Source organism: Hibiscus syriacus, unplaced genomic scaffold (genome assembly GCF_006381635.1).
Source record: "Hibiscus syriacus cultivar Baekdansim isolate YM2019G1 unplaced genomic scaffold, ASM638163v2 tig00110344_pilon, whole genome shotgun sequence".
NCBI lineage: Eukaryota > Viridiplantae > Streptophyta > Magnoliopsida > Malvales > Malvaceae > Hibiscus > Hibiscus syriacus.
Genome location: NW_024062695.1, coordinates 97,123 through 117,138, shown reverse-complemented (window position 1 = coordinate 117,138; position 20,016 = coordinate 97,123). Strand labels below are relative to the sequence as shown.

The window sequence follows — 20,016 nt, the reverse complement described above, 5'->3', positions numbered from 1 at the left end:
TTTACTCAAAATTACTACTAATAATAATATACAAAGAGTTTAAATTGTGTGAATGTCATCACCTCCAAATTCTTAGGTAATAAACAGTTCCTACCACTTTGGACATAATTACCCCTAAAATAATGAATTCTTTTCATATGGATCCTTCTCAATTTTCGTTCTTCGTATTTTACTCAAAATTACTAACTTAATAATAATATACAAAGAGTTTAATTTGATAAAATATTAATAAATTTGAGTAGCTAAAATTATTTCATATTTTAAATATTTTTATATTAATCATTTTATAATTTTATAAGGTGAAAAATGTTATTATTGTAAAAATGTAATTATTTAAAATAATATTTAAGTTTAAGTTATTAAAAAAGTGGATCTTATACATTGAAAAATAATTTTTTTTATATTTTATATTTGTCCACTAATTATATTTTTTTATTAAGCTAAGATGATTAGAAAGTAATATATTCTAAATACTCTCAACCATTTGACAATAAACGTTTAATCACCCCGTTGCAGCAGCTGGTGCTTGAACATGTGACCTCTAGGGATAACATTGTTTCCTTAACCACCGAGATAAGTTGGTTCATGCATATTAATTATATGTTAAATTTATTTTTTCTTTAAACTTGGATAGTGTAACAATTAAAATATTTTTATATTTTTATTCAAATATTTATAATTTAAAAATAAAATTTAACTTGTTAAAAAAAGATATATCACAAGGATAATTTGGTAAACCATGCATCAAAGTAATCTTATATTTCTCCAATCAAACATTATAATCTTACATTCATGATGCACAAACCAAACAAAGTGACGCATCATTCTCAGAGTAATGATATATTCCAATAATTTTATTCCCAAAAGTAATCTTACATTCCATGAATCAAATGCACTCAAAGTACCTTGGGCTTTAATATTTTATTTAAAAATTGTTTCTACTTAAAATTGCATTTATGTTAGTGATTTTTAAGAAAATTATCAAATTATGTAAAGTTTTATAAGATTTATGTTATAGTATTTAAATATAAATAAATATTTATTAAGAGAAATAGTATACAAAAACCTTAGCCACTTTTTTCCTCCCCCTCTATCTTTCCTTTATTCATTATTTACAATTGAGAAAATAACCTCAGTGACCGAAAAAGCCTTATAATATACGATTTTAACCAATTTTTTTGGATTTGCGAAAATGACCAACAAATTCGCAACGCGAACTCTAATTTCGCAACCCAGTTTCCAAATTCGTAACGCGAATCTGTAAATCGCAACGCGAATCTGTAAATCGCAACGCGAATCTGTAAATCGCAACACAAAAGTCAAATTCGCAACGTGATAGTCAAATTCGCAAAGCTTGTTTATTTTCGCAACGCGAATTTTATTTTCGAATTCGAAACACAATATTAATTTCGCAACACAAATGTAAACAATATTATCGCAAATCATAACCTAAAACCCTAAATCACAACTCAGTCACATCTCCATCTCTCACTCTCTACGGCGACATCCGTCCCCATCTCCGACGAAATCCATCCCCATCTCCGGTGAAATCCGTCTATCTCCATCTCTCAGAGCAATCTTCATAACCATTCACGGTCAGAAATTGAAAATAAACCACCGAGGGTTAGTTTTTTAATCTCTTATTTTTATTTTAAAATTTTTGTATTATTATTAGATTTTTCTTATATTGATGATAAATTTTCTGGTAATTTCAATATATATAGATTAACCATTTCACTGAGATTGCTTAGTAAATTCATTCGGTTGCTGCAAATACTGCTAAACTGTTTAGTCTTTAACCCTGTGAAGTTAGTATTTGTCTTTGTTTTTTGGTTGAAGTAATGCAATTCATTCAAGTTTCAATTTGCAGAATAAGAGTAGTTTCTGAAACTTAAATTCGCAACGCGAAAATGAAAATCGCAACGAGAAAATCACAACGCGAAAACAAAGACAAATACTAACTTCACAGTGTTGCTAATTTAAGTTTCAAGAATAAACTACTACTCTTTATGTTGTCCTTGAACCTGAAGTAAACCTATATGTTGTCCTTTTATGTTTATATAAGTGCTTACTTCTGAAATGTTATCTGATGCATTTTGTGAACTATGATGGAATAATGACTTGGGTGAATACCGTGCTAGTTTGAAACCTATTTGGCTTTGTTTTCACTGTTTAATATCATGTCTGTTTATAGTGTATAATTTGTAGTTTTTGGTATATCTAACTTGGTATGTTTATTGTTTTTGTAGAAATTTTTTTTGGCTCAATTGACCTTAAGGAATAAATTAAGACTAGCCACTAAAATTGCGTTGACGCTTACACCTCTACAAAGAAAATTGTTTGAGGATACTTGCTTCGAGCCATGGCTGAAAGTACAACATTCGAGTGGAGATGCTATGTTGATACATTTGTTTCTTCAGACCATAACTAACGATCTACCTGAGAAGATACAACGTGGTGATGAAGAGATATGGTTTCATTTTCCTATGGCGTATACTTGTTTTGGGCGGGAGGAGTTTTGCTTAATCACTGGTCTACACTTCGGACACGATAAAGTAACCCGATACACTAGTCATATCTCCCGCCCATCATGGTTATCTCGGGTTTTTCCTGATCTGGCAAAGTCGAAGCCGAGTTTACACGTCGACGACTTGGAGATATTATTTGTTAAAGATGGTTTTACTCGGATGGATGACCTTGATGTTGTCCGAGTATGCCATTTATTACTTTTGCATGCCGGCTTTTTAGGCAAAGAGGGCAGACAACCTATTTCTGAGGACCTAATATTATTGGTAGATGACCTAAATGGATGGAATATGTTTTCGTGGGGTTCATATCTATAGAAAGCTACCTGGAAGAAGTTGTCGTCTGCCTTTGAGGACCGAAAAAGTTTGCGGGGCGATGGTTCTAAATACATTTTGGCAGGCTTTATTTGGGCCTTTAAGGTTAGAATTTCTATATAATGTTTCCAAATTTACAATTAATTATTTAACAATTATTGATGTTTATGTATTATATTGTTTGTAGATTTGGATATTTGAGGCTTTTCCCAGTATGCGGACATATGCGATAAAAAAATTCAAATGATATTCCTAGGGCTATTACCTGGAAGAGGATCCGTATGTTGGATTGGGAAGAGTTACTACCATATACGACGATGAATGATGTAAGTTAACACACAAATACTACCATATAGTTAAACAAGTTATTACTAGTACACGTTTAACTTTGTTTGAGCTTTTATATTGTTAGGAGGCCAACTATCCATTACAGAGGCTGTGCTTGCCACTAATTGGTGGCAAGCTAGTAAGCGGTTTTTTGATGGGACGGATGATGAGCACCCCCACTTCGAGAGCCATCACCTGATCAGGCCGATTCTACAGCTCGACACCCGGAGCCATCACCTGATCGAGCCTCTTCTCCACCTCCACCATCACCTATTCCATCACATCATCGAGCCTCTTCTCCACCGTCACCTCATGATAGGTGACCGACAAAGAGGCCACGACATTTATCTCCCTGTTCTCCACCTCCACGGGATGAGTTACGTGATAAGGTTTGTGCTTTGCATCATGAGGTCGGTACTTTACGTGAAGACAATGGTGCATGGCGTGATGAGGTACGGTCTTTACGTGGTGAGGTGGATATTTTACGCGATGACAATGGTTCGCTACGTGATGAGGTAGCTGCTCTACGTGAGATTATTTCATTGTTGTAAAATGAGGTTCATACTCTACTCAATGAGGTAAATTTGTTTAATAATATACTACAAATGCAAATAACATTTTTTCGGTATTATTTATTTATTTATTGATTTATGTATTAATTTATTTTCAGCGGCCCGATAAGGTAGATGTTTTACGTCAGGTTTTTCTTGCACGACGGGGTTCACGCATCAGACGTCGTGCACGTGCCATTACGTCTCCTTTCACCCCACTAGTGCCAAGACTCCGTAAGAAGAAGCCCGATTCACCTGTCATCATTCAAGAGACGCATCCTATTGTTCAAGAGGCTCCTCATATCGTTTAAGAGGCCCCTCCCACCGTTCAAGAGGCCCATGTCATCATTCAATTGGTCCCTCCCACCGTCTAAGAGCTCGATTCACAACACGTCATTTGTCGATATATTGATAAACCTTCTCCCGTGCCCGATATGATGGATGCGTGTTGGCTTTCGTATGAGTTATCGACCACTATCATTCCTCAGGAGGAGAGGGAAACACTACCGGACACAATTACGGATAATACCCTTTGGGCTAAGACTGCAGTTGATTTTTATCTACATGAGCGGAGCCAGGGGTGTTATTCTGACTTATGCAAACTCGACGATGTTATACATTTGTTTCTTGATCAGCCTTGGTGAGGTATTTTATTAGGGGTTGAAGATAATGTCTATTTCGAAGGGGGGTAAGTCTTATATTCTTCTTATATTGCATTTTGATTATTTTTTTTAAATTTATTAATAAAATCACTAATATATGTATTTTTTTTATAAAACAACATATTGATGCATGGGTGTCACATCTTCTAGTAATAAGGAAATTGAAGAAAATAAAAAATACTCGATGGACTATTATGCCGACGTCTTTTCACGTAGCTCACTTGAAGGATCCGAGAGATTCTTCATATATGTTGGGTAATGGAAAAACTAAACTTTATCCTGCGTGGTGGGAGATCGATAAGGTTAGTATTTATTTTTTGAATATTTTAAAGGTGCTCATAATTTTTATTTGATGTGCGCAATTATTTATGATTGCATGTGTTTATCCCTATTTTGGAACATCGTCATTGGCTTCTCGTCGAGCTTCAGCTCCCATCCCTGAAGACAATAGTATATGACAGTATGTTGAATTACATACCATTGTCTGATTTGAGAGATATTATTACAAAGGGATGGAGCGCTCATTTGGCTAAATACTTGGTTACGATTGATTATTGGACTAGTTTTGGAAACAAGAAGCCAAAGAAGTTCAAAGTTACAATGATCAGAGACGAGAGATTGCGCTACAACAAACGCAGGGAGCCAGAGGGGATTGTGGTTCTCTCGTATGCATGTGCTTGGAACGTTTGACGACAGGAAGTAAACATTTTATACCTCCTACAAATAGAGATAGAGGTGCAGTACGCTTGTGGTTTCGATATTTTATGGTTAGATCGATATATGCTAGACACTGTCTACCTGCATCCGCATGCTGAAAGTATGTATAAACAATTGGTAAGTTTGAGCAAGTGTTGTTAACATATATACTCTTTAATTGGTTTGAAAGTATTTGGTCAAGTACCTAGAATTCAGTAATTTGTTGTTTGTTAGTTTTAGATGTGTAGAAAGTGTTGTTTGAGCAAATGTTTGGTTTCTGCAGGTTAATCCTGAAGTGAGATGTGTGAAATTGATGTATTTGTCCATAAACAACAGTCTGGGGTACACTTTTTTTGCTTGTTTAATTGAATTTTACATTGAAAGTTGATTTGTTTAATTGATGAGGAAATAAGAATTATTTTTTGCTTGTTTAATTGATTTGTAAAAGTAGATTTGTAAAAGTTGATTTGTTTAATTTGATGTGTAAATAAGAATTATTTTTTTGCTTGTTTAATTGATTTGTAAAAGTTGATTTGTTGTTTTAAATTCAATTTGCATTATGTTGAAGGCAAAAAAGACCTGTTAAAGGTACAAATTCGCAACGCAAATGTCAAATTCGTAACCCGAAATAAGCGTTGTGATAGTGAAATTCGCAACGCGAAAGTCAAATTCGCGTTGCGATTTTCGGTTTGCGATTTCGAGTTGCGAATTCAAGGAAAACACCTTCAAAAAGATAACAGACAACAATCTGATAAGTGATAACAACTGAACATATCATAGCAATGTTCAAACTCAAGTTACTAATGAATGTCTAACTGAAAACGTATGCATTCACACTTAAAAATACACATAATACAACGTTTGCATTTAAAAATTACCTAAGTTAATAAGTCTCAAAAGGTGAAGCCGGTTGTGATTGGGATTTTGATTTTGATTGCGATTTTGATTTTGATTTCCTTTTGCTTGGCACCATATGAGCTTTGGATTTTGATGAGGATCCATATTTTAGTAGAGGAAGAGATGATTGTGATGACACTGGTGATCCACAGGTCAACCTTGTATGACCATTTTCCTTGCACCGACTACATGTCGATATCCTCTTCTCTTCACCCTTAGACGGTATACGATCGTGATTTTTTGGTCGGCCAGGTAGCCTGCTGTCCATGACTGGTGGCAAAACCGTTTGTAAGGCATCTGGTATGTCCCACTCAGAAGGATGTGAAATAGGGTAGACAATCTCGACATAAGTCTGTCGATATACTTCTGTAGTATAGCAATCCATAGCGTATGCGCTTGAATCATCTTGGTTTAGATGAAGAGCAACTTTTATAACATGGCCACACTGATAACCAGATGTTTGCCATTTCTTACAACTACACATCTTTGTGTTTAGATTGACAAGCTCATTTAAGTTATTATCCAATACTTTAAACAAAGTGTTTGAACATGGTTCAACTCTCCATGACGTTGACTTCACAACACGTTTCGTTATCTTTTTTTCAATCTATGGTGTAACACGACGTTCCAATGTTCCTGTAAATTTAAATAAATAATACTTAGTAAAATATATTAAATATGATAAGTTACGAATTTAAAGAAATAATACCTGCATGGTTTCTTTTCTTGTAGAACCACTGTTGAATAGAGACTCGAAAAAACTCCATTAACATAGTAATGGGTAATTTCTAGGAATGACGACTTTAGAGCGTTGATTGATTCTGCACTATTAGACGTCATGAAACCATATCTTGCTCCAAGTTGATGTACTCTTGACCATCTTTCAAACCCGACATCTTCTAGTGTTTGAGCACATTGAGGCAAAACACATCTTAAACAATTTATATGCTTATTAAAATCCACCTCCCGATAAGCTTTTACATTCTTCCAGTATATCCATTTGTGATTTTTTATACCAGTAGACCTTGATTTTAGATTTCTATACAAATGAACACCACAAAGTCCATGAAAAGCATCTGGGAAACACCTTCTAACAGCGTTGTCAATTGAGTTTGCCCTATCGGATATGATTGTCAGATTGCTAATAGGACCTATGCAATCCCTAAGATGCCCCATAAACCATGTCCATGAATCAGAGGTTTCAGATTTGCCAACCCCGTAAGCTATTGGCAGTATCCCATTGTTAGCATCCTTGGCTACTGCTAATAAGTTTACTCCAAGGTATCGACCTTTCAAATGTTATCCGTCAACTATAATAACTGGGCGCATGCAAGTAATAAACGAACGAATCTACAAAATCATATACACAAGAAATATAATCATTTAAATGTGAAATGCATGCAACTAACAAAAATGAGTCAACAAAATTATAATGATTTACTAATCACAACACCAATGGCGATAAACAACAACTCAAAGCGTCCATCTCTATCTGTTTTGATATGAGTTACCGACCCATGATTTTTCAGCTTTAAATTGTGACAATAAACCGGCAGTTGGGCAAACGATGCTTATGGCGACCCCCTCAACAATTCCAAGGCATAATATTTGGCTCTCCAAGCTTGAGAATATGAGATACTAATCTTGATCATGTCAGTCATAATTTCATGTCCCGATATACCATTCCATTCAAAAACATTAACTCAGCCAGAAAACCACCAACACCTTTTTGTTTGTCTGTCTATCTATGGTGAGGAAAAACTTGGGTGCTTGAACATGTATGTTTATCAATAAAAGTCCTAACTTGAAACATTTCACAATATTTTATCCTCTTTGCAATCATACGCCATGTACAATTTTTGTCAATCATACACTTTGTTTCGAAACGATTTTTGCCTGATTTGTTAACTTTTAGTTGATAGCCATCTTTCACACATTTCGTATACAAAGCTATCTTCAAGTATTCCTTTGTATCAAAACAATCATCTTTCTTGATATGAATAACTTTTGTGTAATAATCAACTGCTATCTTTACCAACTCTTCTTCCGGTATCTGAAGTAATTATGGCATATTCCAGTTATACTCCCGTGGTATTTTCTTCTTTTTCTTTTCTTCAGGGACTTTTTTCTTCTTTTTTTTCTTCTTCAGGGTTATATGAATTACAGAATGGATGTTCAACATGTTCATTCACAGTCGTAACTTCCTCCTCATTATCATCAACAACATCTTCCTCGGCAGCGGCTGTTTCATCATCAAAATTCGGGTATTGACCAATATCAAAATCATTACATGCAGGGTCTGTTTTTTCTTCTGAAACATCATCAAAATCTGAGTATTGACCAAGATCAAAGTCCGGGTATTGACCAAAATCAAATTTTGAATACTGACTAGTACTCACATTTTTTTTCTGTTGGCTCATAATCGTCTAACTGGTTAATACGAAAATCAGAATTTGGTGCTGAAAGTTGATTGGGATTTGGATTAGAAAAAGGTTGTGGGTTTTGAGATTGTGTTTGATATTGTGTTTGGTATTGGAAATGTGGTGAAACAAAATTTTTTTGGTGATGAAATTGTGGTGGAACCATTAAATTTTGAGATTGATAACAACGTTGTACATTGTGAGCACCATAAACTAGTGTTGAATAACTTAGTTGATTACTACCCGCTACTGACCCAACTTCATTACTTCTAGGTTCAACAACATACAATGTAACATCATCTTCTTGCGAAACACTAATGTAAGCAATGAATCGTTCAACATCTTCATTGTCGGTTAACAAATAAACTTTACCTTTTCTCTGATAAGATAACCTAAATCCACTTAGAGGCTCTAAATTCAATTTCTTTGCAACACGTAACACTAGAGTTTCATAAGTTAACTTTTTTAATGACAGTTTTAGTTGAAGATTCATGGGTAAAGACACATATTGTAAAACACCATGAACATTCTCCCATGACCCTCCAAAACACAAATTTATCCAAACATGATCAACATTAGATGATTTCATTCTACAAATTGTAAATTAATTTACTAAACAAACGAGCTATAAACTACATATCATCACTAACTTAGAGAAAAACATACCTTTATTAAGTTGATAATTGATAATTTGGGAGAGAAATCATTGAAAAATTATATAGAAATAAAATTATGTAAAAAAAATTAGAGATGGGGAAGGATGTCATTGGATATAGGAACGGATGTCGCCAGAGAGAGTGATAGATGGAGATGGAATGAGTTGCGATTTAGGGATTTAGGTTATGAGTTGTTGTTGCTGCGTAGTTATATACCCAAAACATTTGTGTTGCGAAACTAAACCTGTTACGAAATTAATTTGTGTTGCGAATTCAAAAATCGAGTTGCGAATTTGAAATTCAGTTTGTGAATTTGAAATTTAGTATTACGAATTTAACTATCGCGTTGCGAATTTGACATATGTGTTGCGAATTTGACTTCTGTGTTGCGATTTAAAAATTCGCGTTGCGATTTACAGATTTGCGTTGCGAATTTGACTTCAGTGTTGCGAATTTGACTATCGCGTTGCGAATTTGACTTCTGTGTTACGAATTTAACTTCTGTGTTGCGATTTATAATTCGCGTTGCGAATTTGGAAACTAGGTTGCGAAATTGGAGTTCGCGTTGCGAATTTGTTGGTCATTTTTGTAAATCCAAAAAAAGTTGGTTAAATCGTATTTAAACATTTTTCGATCACTGAGGTTATTTTTTCTTTACAATTTGTGTCAATTTTATTGATCAATCCAACTTTTTCTTCTTTAATTTTGTTTAATTGGCGGCGGCATCGATTTTGACACTGTTTGCCGCCCATCAGTTGTCTTCTTATTTTTAGTTTTTATTTTAGTTTTTAATAAGAATACTTGTGTCTTTATGACATGTTCTTTACTTTATGACACATTTATCTCTATTTTTGTGACACATTTTTCTATGCCTTTTGGTAGTTTACCGTTTTTTTTTTCATTTATCTTTTTTTCTCAGGGTTGGATTTGATATCATCATAACTTATCAATATGACACTTATTTGTTATCATGTTGATCTTCTCTGCTTTGAACCCTCGGATTGATTTGGATACGTATTATGTGTTCGTGGATAGTTTGTGCATGTCGCTTGACTCTGATTTACGATTTATCACTTACCTTCAATAACTTCATCTCCTTTTGTGGTTTATTCTTTGATTCAATCTAATTTGTTCGAGCATTTGTTAGAATTTTTTAATTTTGTCTTTTTTTGTCCTTGTGTGATCTAGGTGGTTATTTTTTGTGTCAATTCATAAGAAAATATCCTAATTATAATTTATTTTAAGTTTATGTTTACAATTATGCTTTTTTTTTTATTTTAATTCTGAATACTTTTTATTTTTAATAAAACTAACGACTTTCTATAAAAATATTTATTAAGAGAGAAATTAGGTAAAAACAAAAACGGTACCCATATCGGGCCGTTTTGGTAGCCCAACAGAAATAGATCCGACTTAAACGCCACAACATTCGGTACCAAGTGGACGCAAAATGCAGTCAATCAGGGTGTGAGAGATATTTTTGAAGTTCGGGAGATATTTTCCTAATGCCTTTTTCGAACAACTCGGGAATCACGTGACGGTTGGTCCCCATAGGCCACATCCGACTCGGTCACCACATAACTAACCATAGTTTATTTTTATCACTTCACCAGTTCCCCCGCTGGCCCTGATCTGCTATTCAGGGCCATTGTCGTTTTAATCATGGTTAAAACTAACCGTAATTCGCTGTATCTAGGTCCACTTAACCCTAGTTCAACCCCCACACCCTGTCTATAAAATCATGGTTTAGGCTACTTGTTTCTTCACTCGCAGCTTTTGCTCCAAAATATCTACCCTTTCAATATCTTTGTGTTTACTTTTTTAGTGTTTTACGTCATGGCCGCCGCGGATGTTGAGTTCCGGTGTTTTGTTGGAGGGCTTGCATGGGCCACCGATGACCGGGCCCTTGAAGAAGCCTTCAGTACTTTTGGTGAAATTATCGAATCGAAGGTCCGTTTGTTGCTGTGATCGGACTCCAGATCTGACTCGATCCGACCCGAACTGGGCCTTCCATGTCTATGATCTGTGATCCTTGATCTGTTCTTTTGTGTTACTGCTACTTGTTACTTGTTACTTGATACTCTTCTTGTTACTGTTCTCTTTTAATTCTCTCACTGGTACGTTCTTTCTTCATCCCCTTGGGCCGAAGATTGATCGATTCGAAAAGTTATTTTTTTTTTCTTTTTGATTTTGTTCATTTAATTGATTATTGATCTGCTATTTTGTTAGATCATTAATGATCGTGAGACTGGAAGATCAAGAGGATTCGGATTCGTTACTTTCCGTGACGAGAAGGCTATGAGGGACGCCATCGAAGGAATGAACGGTCAGAATCTCGACGGAAGGAATATTACGGTCAACGAAGCTCAATCACGCCGAAGCGGAGGAGGTGGCGGTGGTTTTGGGGGGAGGAAGCGGTGGATATGGTGGTCGCCAAGGAGGATATGGCGGTGGTGGACGCCGTGAAGGAGGTGGATATCGTAACGGCGGAGGATATGGTGGCGGAGGATATGGAGGTGGTCGACGTGAAGGAGGTTACGGAGATGGCGGTTCCCGATATTCAAGAGGAGGCGGTGACTCTGATGGCAGCTGGAGGTCGTAAGTTTTAGGTTTATGGTTGGGCTTTAGCCTATATGGAGGAAATGGTAGTTAGTATTTCGTTTCGGTGTTGGTTCTATGGTTCTCTGTTACTGTTCTCGGGTTGTTTGGGTTCTCTTATCTTGTTTTTGACCGATGCTTATGCTTATCTGTCACCGTCTTTTAAAAACATAAAAATGCAATGAAGCAAAACAGTATTTTTCTTTTCCATTTCCTTTTGCATTTCTCTTTAATTTAATTTATTCACCAATCTTATGAAGAGCCTATGGATAAATAGGTTTAACTATTTCTAATCTTTTTAATTCAGAAGCAGTTTTGTCTTTTATTTTTATTTATTGTTGATTAGGATCCTTAATTACATTTCAAAGAATCCTGTGGGCGATGAGTTTGATAAATATTTTACAGTTATTTTTGGTGTAAATTGTTGTTTTTGGCAAATCATAGATTAATAATTTTCAATTATTTCTCCGCAGTGTGTGCCGTAGTTTTCTGATTGTTGGTAGAAATAATTTAAAAAAAATAAACTTCCAACTTGTTTTTTAAGAAATATTTACATCTTTAAACATAAATTGACACTAAGTATTCATTTTTACACATTTAAAAAAAATTCATATAATTTTTAAATTTGACAATTTTTTCTAAATTTGACAGTCTTAAATAAATTTTATAGTTTCGTCCCATTAATTCATCAAAATAAATGAATTAAATAAATATCTTAAATAATTATTCATGTTTATTTATTTATTAAATAAATATAAAAAAATTATTTGTATTTATTTATTTAATTTAACAGATAAAACATATATAAATGTTATCCGAACTATTTGAATGCTTGGTTCATCTACACTCTTTTTTTTCTATACATATTTGAACTTTGTTTTGGATTATGGAGACTTCTATATCTTTTGTGGCTAACAAGGATGTGAGTCATATATATCAATAGTTTGATGAAGAAACATCTTCAAAAGTTTGTGAAGGTGAATTATAATTCTAAATTATAATTTTAATAAGGTTAGGGAATTATTTAAAATGATAACTATAATTTCAACAAAAAATTGAAAAATAAATTCCAAAACTTTAGTATTTTATAATTTATAAAAAAAGAATTTTAGAAGCTTAATAAAAAATGTTAAATTTTAGAAGTTTTCCTAAGGTTTAATGTAAATATAAGGGTCTAAACTATACTCAGTTATCTTTTGGTGTCTAAAGAAAGTTTTGTTAAAAATAGGTATCTAATATTTTTCCGTTATATTTTTAAGTGTTTATCGTTAAAAAAATGTTAAGTGACACATGTCACGTTTAATTTAAAAAAAATGTTTTTAAATAATATTTTATTTTTAAAAATATAAATATAAACGTAACACGCGTCAAGTAATAAAAAAAATATTAGATATTTATTTTTAACTAAAATTTCTTTAAGCACCAAAAATTATTTTTCAGTATAATTTGTGCACTTATTTCTTATTTTTAGATTAGACATTTTTCTAAAGTAAATGAAGAGTAGGAAACAAATAAATTATCAAATAAACTATAATTAATATTGAATTATGTTGTTCTATGTTTTTGTCGAATTTTGGATAAAATGTCAAGTATCTGAACTTTTTGCATTGAAATGATTCAACTATTGAGGTTGATTTGAATGTTGATTATTAAGTAGTAATGGTACTATGATTAAATGAAGAAAAATTACATGAATTTCTTATAATTTTTTAATTAAAAAAAACCCTGCAATTTAAAATGTATATGTTGGGTTGGCAATAATTTTTTTTATTAAATTAAAGTGATTATAAAGTAATTTATATTTAAATACTCTCAATTATTTGACAATGAAAACTTCATCTCCCTGTTGCAGCCGTTGGTGCTCAAACTAGTAATCTCTAAAAAAAACGACGATTCCTTTAACCACTGAGGTGTGTTGATTCGTGCGACAATAAAATATTTAATGGTTTAAAAATTATTTTATTAAGTCCATAATTTTTTTACCGTTATTCTTTTGTCATTTAAAATCGATGAAATTAAATTATCATTTTATTCATCTAATTATTAAAATAAATTTTAAAATATTATTATTTAATTATTTTTTAAATTTTAAATAGCAATGGACAAAAGTATACAAATGATCATTATACTATCTTAAAATAATCTCTTTTGTCATTAAGCTTTCGAAAGTTATAAAATTACTTTTAAACATTTGATTCATTTACAAAATTAAAGTTCAATGATAATTTTATAACTTCAAAAAGTTTAATGGTTTAAAATTTATTTCAACATAATTTAATAACCATTTATATATTTTACACAATAGTAACTTTTCGAAAAATATTATCAAAAATAATGGAAGATTTTGTTTCGCAAATTAAAATTAATTAAATATTTCATTAACATTTAATTAAATGAGATAAATATGAGAAACAAAAGCAGAAAAAATTTCAACAATCAGTTGATCTAGTAAGATGATGTAACATATTTCTCAAGCAAGGTCAAGAGTTTGAATTATGTCGTTTGCGAATGAAACAAACTGGATTGGGAGGGTCATCCTATAATGGGCCTCTACAAAATCCGCGTCGATCATTAGATCAAATACTGGTGATTAATAAAAAAGAAAAAAAAATCTAAGTTAGAATTAGAAGAAAGATATTAAAGGAAAAATTGTTCTCGAAGGTAAAAAGAACATGAATCCTCTATTTAACTCCTTCATTTGTTAAGGATTTAGGGATTGTGGGGTAAAATTGATAGAAAAAAGAAGAATGAGAAGCTATGGAAGTTTCATGTGTTAAGGATTTAGGGATTGTGGAGTAATTTTGATGATCAAAATAAGATATAAGTAAAACAAATGTGACCTCGGAGATAGTTTGACCTTTCCTAAAAGAGACCATTTGATAAAAAGAAAAACTGATGGATACCTATTTTTTTGAATAGACAACTTAATCCTTCCCGTTATTTGATTTTTGTTTAATCCTTAAATCATAATAAGGGTGTAAATGAACTGAGCAAACGTTTTGTTTGTAATTATTTATTTGTTTTTGAAGGTGTTTATATTCGGTTCATATTCATTTAATTTTTTAATGTCGTGTTCATATTCATTTTTTTGAAGTTGTTTGTGTTTATTTATTTATTGTTCGTGAATGTGTTTATTTAACGTTCACAAACATATTCGTTTAGCATTTACGAACATGTTCGTTTATGTGTAGAATTTTTTAGTTTACTTATTCATTTGCTAGTTAAAGCAAAATGTAAAATTAAGTCACTAGTGCTTAAACTCCTTAATATTTACAATTTAAACTCCAAATTTCATCATATATTCAACCTAGTCCCTATCTCCAGTAATATTTCAAATGTAAAATAAGGAAAAAAAAGTAGAACCAGGAAAACGAGTTTCTAAAAGAGCCATTAAATGAGTTTGCTCATGAATATAAACGGACAAATCGATAAATGAGCTCATTAACGAGCTTGTTCATGAACATAAATGAACCTCAAACACATCTTTATTCGTATTTATTCGTTTATTAAATGAACATAAAAATTTTGTTCATGCTCATTTATTTAACTTAACAAACGAACATAAATGAATTCACGAACAGTTCACCGAATATTTTGTTCATTTAGACCTCTAATCATAAGATAAAGAAAATATAAACTTAAAATTATCAATATGAGTAAAAACTGGTAAACATATTACTTATTCAAAACAAACAATATGTATTCATTCTCTTTGTTCAAATTAAATCATGCCAAACGTGCACTAAAAGCATCCCTACACAAAGTCACGTGACTAAAAATTACCAATGAATTTTTTTTATAATTTATACTAAAACATGAAAATAATAACACAAACATAGCATTGGATTAAAAAAAGGATAAACTACTCAAATGACCACTTAAGTATGGGGTTGGTGTCGATATGATCATCATATTTTCAATTTCAGCAATATGACCACGTAACTATTTAAGTGATTTCAATGTACCACATGCCGTTACAAAACAAACGACGTAGTTGATGTGGACCTCTGACTCGTCGTTAGTTTAATAATAGCCACATCATCCATTTCGTTTGTTTTGTAACAACATTGGCTACATTGAACCACTTATATAATTATGTGATCATATAATCAAAATTAAAATATGGTGGTCATATCAAACCAAGTCCATACTTAAGTGATCATTTGAGTACTTTACCAGTCTGCGGACCACATCTGCAGGCATCTACAGCAGAGAGGTGGACCAAAAGTCTGCAGTCTGCAAGAAAGACTGTTTGTTTTTTAACGTCTGCAGACTGCTAAAGTAAATTGAAATATAAATAAAACTGGTTTTTAAACTATCAAATAACCATTTTTCCTATTAATTTTTTAAAAAATATAAAATGTCATTAATTTAATGAATTATTACAAAATAGTCACTATAATGTTGTAATAAATTATAAAAGTTTGATAATATAAATTATTTTATAGTATTTAGATAAATTTATTAATAATTTTATAATATTTATAAATTAATAGTATTTTATAATTTTTTAAACTTTATTGACGAAATGATCATTTGTATATAACTCAACGATATCTAATATACTTTATTTGAAAAAATATATTAAATAATATATATACGAATTTATTATTATAAATTATTACATCTACGGACTATTAGATTTTGGTTTTAATATTATATCATTTTAAAAAATTATTAAATCAATCGATAATGAATCAATTTGATTTTAATTCAATCTGTTTGTTTCGGTTTAAGTAATTATTAAAAAAGTATATTTTAATTCTCAATTATTATGGATTCACAAATATATCAATACTCGATTTATAATATCATTTAAATCATCTTAATTTATTCGAGTGGTACAATCCGATTATAGTAACAAAAAATATATATATATACTCCATATAATATAATCAATTAGTATTTTTCTATTTAGAAAAATATATTATTTGTTATTTATTTATTTATTCTGTATAAAGGGACTTTCGTACTTTACCAGAATTAAATGATAAAATCAGATTTTTCAATAGTGTGAATATTTTTTTATTAAAACATTTATTTTGCCTTTTAATGCTATAATTGCATGTCTCGTGATTTCTAAGTTTATATAAAAAAGTTTACTAAGTTAATTGTATAATATTTTTTACTAAGTTTAATATATTTTTTTAAATAAAGTATATTAGATATCGGTGAGTTATATACAAATGATTATTTCGTCAATAAAGTTTAAAAAATTATAAAATACTTTATAAATTTATTAAAAGATTATAAAATTATTAATAAATTTATCTAATACTATAAATAATTATTATATTAACGAACTTTTATAATTTATTACAACATTATAGTGACTATTTGTAATAATTCATTAAATTTAATGACATTTTATAATTTTTTAAAATTATAGTAAAAATGGTTTGAAGAGGTTAGAAGAGTTTTAAAGACATAATTTCATGTCTGAGCCAAGAAGAGGACGCGCCAAAGATGATAGATTCTCTGATTTGAGAGAAAGATTTATTGGGTTCTACAACTGAAGAAATATTCAATTCACCAATCTGAAATCAAATAACTTAACATCATGCATCATATTTAGGCATTTGCAAAAATAGGTGCATTTTCATTCATTCTCATCCATGTTGAATTTTTGACAGGAATTTCAAAGATTTTAGCAAGATTTAAATCCATCACTTGATGGATCAGCTTTTCCAGAGAAAGTTCATAATGAGAAGAACTCATCTGAAGAAGAAGAAGAAATTCATAATGAGAAGAATTTGTTCAACCTTATGCTCAAATCCATCACTTGATGGATCAGCTTTTCCAGAGAAGTTCATAATGAGAAGAATTCATCTGAAGGATGAAGAAGAAATTCATAATGAGAAGAATTTGTTCAACCTTATGCTCAATCCATCACTTGATGGATCAGCTTTTCCAGAGAAAGTTCATAATGAGAAGAACTCATCTGAAGAGGAAGAAGAAATCATAATGAGAAGAATTTGTTCAACCTTATGCTCAAATCCATCATCGATGGATCAGCTTTTCCAGAAAGTTCATAATGAGAGAACTCATCTGAAGAAGGAAGAGAAAGTTCATAATGAGAAGAACTCATCTGAAGAAGGAAGAAGAAGTTCATAATGAGAAGAACTCATCTGAAGAAGAAGAAGAAGAAGTTCATAATGAGAAGAACTCATCTGAAGAAGAAGAAGTTCATAATGAGAAGAACTCATCTGAAAGAAGAGATTCATAATGAGAAGAATTTGTTCAACTTTTGCTTGAATTCATCACTTAATAGATCACCTTTACAGAGAAATTCATAATGAGAAGAATTCATCTGAAAAAGAATGAAGAAGTTCATAATGAGAAGAACTTATTCAACCTTGGAATGACTCTATCACAGAAGAAATATGTCAACATCATCCCAGCGGAAAGTTCATAATGAGAAGAACTCATCTGAAGAAAGAGAAGATTTATTCAACATTGCTATCAAGTGAAGCCAAATGGATAAAAAATTTATCTTTTCGTCTTTGTCCTATTCTTGTTAACACAAGAATGAGCAAAGAGGGGCAGCTGAAGATACTAAAAATTTTTTTTACTCATTTTATTATTAGTATTATTATATTATTATTATTATTATAATAATTATTATTATTAATAATATATTTTATTAATATTACAACAGTCCCAGATTGGACGCCCAATTACAAAGACCCAACTGGCCCAAATCAGAAACCCTAAAACCCAATTAGGGTTTTCTATCCATCTGCCGCCGCTCAATTTCAGCAGTTGGATCGGTTTGATCCAACGGTCCACAGTTTCCAGGAAACCCTAGGGTATCAATACCCTAGGGACACGTCCCCAGCGCCAGCCGTAGATTCCAGAAGACCACGCGGCGTTGCTTCAGCCTCGCCGCCACTCCGGCCGCACACCGTCATCCAACGGTGAGTCATCACTAGGAGTCCGGTGACTCACGAACTCCACCCTTCGGACCGGTCCAAGACGAGCGCCGGTGATGGCTATAAAGCCATCACCCCATCTGCGAACAAAGATAGAGAACAACAGGGAGAGACCAGCAAAAACAAGAAAAAAAAAAAACGAAATCCACAACACAGCAACCAAAAATAAAAGAAAAGAAAGGAAAGAAGCTTACCAAAGAAGCCTTGACCATCGCCGGAAGCACTAAACATCGCCGGAGAACAGAAAATACCGAAGGTATTTTCATAGATTTACTCCGATTAAGAGTCTTTTTGGGGAAACAAGGCCGGATTCGGTCTTAGGGTGTTTAGATCTATATTTTAGGTGAATTTGGGGAATTCGACCACCGGAGGCGTGGTCGGCGGCAGAATTTGGCGGCAGACAGCTGCCGGATTCCCTCTGGTGAGGGAAGATAGAGAGAGGCCAGAGAGAACTCTGGCTCTCTCTCTGTTTGAGAGAAAAAAAAAGGAAAATGGGATAGCTGGCCCGAAGGGCCAGCCGGTTAGGGGCTTAAATAGCCCTTCCCAAACGACGCCGTTTTGGGGAGGGCTATTCGTGTAATTAAATAATAGTTAAATCCTTTCCGCAGTCAGCCTAATTTGTAAACTTTACATTTTAGTCACTAAATCAATTTATATCCTTTTAATTCGGTTCTTTAATTTTAATTTTTTTATTTTAGTCCTTTGTATTAAAATAATATATTTAGGATAATAACAGATTTAATCCCTTAATTTTAATAAGTATATTTTAAACCCGAGTTTTAATTTATTTTAATCTAATATTTCGAATTTTAGATAAGTTTATTTTAGTCACTAAATTAATAAATAAAAATAGCATGTTTAATCCTAATTTGATTAATATTGACTTAGGTTTTTAATTTTAATTTACTATAATTTAGTCAATAATTTAAATATTTATTTATTTCATTGCTTTTAAATATATAGTTCTAATTGTATTTTTATTATTTTAATTTACTTGTTTATATATTTAAATATTTTTATTATGTAGTCATAAATATATATATAATAAATAAATTTATTTTTAAAAAATTATTTTAACATTTATTTTTCAATATCGAAGAAAAGGGCAGTCTTAATACAATGGATGTCCTATTCTGGTATTTTAAAATTAAATATTATAAAAAATATATTATTTAATTTTATGTAAATTAATTAATATCAAAGAAAAGAACTTCTTAAGGCACCTAGAAGTCCTTTTCCGATATTTTTAAATAAATAAATTTTTTATAATTTCGAAATAATAAGATTATAATTAAATATATTTTGAAATTTTTAATAGAGACAATTTATAATTAAAAAGTACCAATTTGGGCATTGTAGGGGTGCTAATCCTTCCCTAAACGTAACCGACCACGAATCCCTTTTTATTATTAAAAGAACGAATTTTTGGTTATAAAT

General features: G+C 31.7%; 1 pseudogene; it reads left to right on the top strand.

Moving 5' to 3' along the window:
• Positions 1-10,827: 10,827 nt before the first annotated feature.
• LOC120120662 lies at positions 10,828-11,857 on the top strand (annotated as a pseudogene).
• The last annotated feature ends 8,159 nt before the right edge of the window (positions 11,858-20,016 follow it).